This window comes from Sinocyclocheilus rhinocerous, unplaced genomic scaffold (genome assembly GCF_001515625.1).
Source record: "Sinocyclocheilus rhinocerous isolate Xijiao unplaced genomic scaffold, SAMN03320098_v1.1 scaffold1074, whole genome shotgun sequence".
Classification (NCBI taxonomy): domain Eukaryota; kingdom Metazoa; phylum Chordata; class Actinopteri; order Cypriniformes; family Cyprinidae; genus Sinocyclocheilus; species Sinocyclocheilus rhinocerous.
Genome location: NW_015642525.1, coordinates 102,640 through 104,816, shown reverse-complemented (window position 1 = coordinate 104,816; position 2,177 = coordinate 102,640). Strand labels below are relative to the sequence as shown.

At 38.5% G+C, this 2,177-nt stretch overlaps 1 protein-coding gene across 1 annotated transcript in view; it reads right to left on the bottom strand.

Annotated features, from left to right (window-relative positions):
• evlb (Enah/Vasp-like b) overlaps window positions 1-2,177 on the bottom strand; it is a 31,630-nt gene that overhangs the window by 12,601 nt on the left and 16,852 nt on the right. The gene's annotated exons all lie outside the window — the stretch shown is intronic.

The window sequence follows — 2,177 nt, the reverse complement described above, 5'->3', positions numbered from 1 at the left end:
GTGTGAGTGGGCGTATATGCGTTCAGGGGGTGTGGCTTTGGACGGCGATTGCAGGGTGGGTGGGACGTTCGCTTTCAGTGCTATCAGGCTAAAGTTAGCATTTTCCAAGATCTCCTACTGCACCTTTAATATTCGCTCCTGTATACGATGCAAAACTGCTAACATGACAGTTTAAACTTGATTATGGTTTGCTCATTTTTGAATTAAATTAGGCAGACCACGCAATACACACAGCGATATGGATTAGAAGAGCATTCACTTATCTTAGATGTTGATTTCGCTGTTCTGAAGCAAGCTGCAACTGCTACGGCAAGCACTAGTCATATATTTGAATGTTGAGCAGCGAGCTCATTGGCTACCGATACAGGAGAGAACCAATCAGCTGTGCCATGTGATAATGATGTCATTACGTTAGATTGAGTTAGACCTATCGGACTGTGCCATGAGAGTTTCATGCCAGAACTCTGTATTAATTAGAATTAAATATAGCATACGTGAATCACCTCGTAGCAGATCTATGCAGGTGGAGCTGGGGAAGGTGGAGGGTTTCTGAAGCAAGCTGTAACTGCTACGGCAAGCACTAGTCATATATTTGAATGTTGAGCAGCGAGCTCATTGGCTACCGATACAGGAGAGAACCAATCAGCTGTGCCATGTGATAATGATGTCATTAGGTCAGATTGAGTTAGACCTATCGGACTGCGCCATCTAGAGTTTCATGCCAGAACTCTGTATATATACATCTACACTACCAGTCAAGAGTTTTTGAACAGTAAGATTTTTAATGATTTTTTAAGAATTCTCTTCTGCTCACCAAGCCTGCATTTATTTCATCCGAAGTACAGCAAAAACAGCAAAATTTTAAAAATATTTTTACTATTTAAAATAACTCCTTTTTGTTTGAATATGTGTTAAACTGTAATGTATTTCTGTGATCAAAGCTGTATTTTCAGCATCATTACTCCAGTCTTCAGTGTCACATGATCTTCAGAAATCATTCTAATATGCTGATTTGCTGCTCAAGAAACATTTATTATTATTATTATTATTATTATGTTGAAAACAGCGAGTATAATGTCTTTGATGAAAGTTCAGAAGAACAGCATTTATCTCAAATAGAAAGTTTTTGTAACATTATAAATGTCTTTATCATCCCTTTTGGTCAATTTAAAGCACCTTTGCTAAATAAAAATATTAATTTCTATAATTTCTTTCCCCCAAAAAATATTACACTGACTCCAAGCTTCTGAATGGTAGAGTGTATAATGTTACAAAAGCTTTTTATTTCAGATAAATGCTGATCTTTGGATCTTTCTATTCATCAAAGAATCCTGAAACAATTTACTCAATTGTTTTAAATATTGATAATAATCAATGTTTCTTGAGCAGCAAATCAGCATATTAGAATGATTTCTGAAGATCATGTGACACTGAAGACTGGAGTAATGATGCTGAAAATACAGCTGCGCATCACAGAAATACATTACAGTTTAACAGAGATTCACATAGAAAACAGCTGTTTTACATTCTAATAGTATTTCACAATTTTACTGTTTGTACTGTATTTGTGATCAAATCTTTAATCGAAATCTAATGACTCCAGTCTTTTGACCGCTGGTGTGTGTCAGTCAGTTGGTAAGTTCACATTAACTGCAGCGTTCATGACAGAAACACACGTTTGCGAGGCATGTAAGCAGTGATCCGGGCCGAGTGTCCAGTGAATCGGTCAGTGACCGCGGCTCATCAGGACTATAAACATAACGCTCCCGGAGAAACATGTCATCTGGAGCAGATCCTCACAAATCTATAACACAACCATTCCTCACGATCATGTTTCACTAAAACACTGGAAACCTGAACCCATCTGACACACACACACACACACACAGTCTGGTCAGCTATCCTTGTGGGGACTCTCCATAGGCGTAATGGTTTTTCTACTGTACAGACCGTATATTCTATTGCCCTACACCAACCCTACCCCTAAACCTACCCCTCACAGGAAACTTTCTGCATTTTTAGATTTTCAAAAAACTTCATTCTGTATGATTTATAAGCTTTTGTACCCGTGGGGACCACAATTTAGGTCCCCACCATGACACGAGTCCCCATGAGTCTGTGTGTAGTCAGGTTTAAGTCCCCACCAGGATATATAAACCAGTACACACACACACACA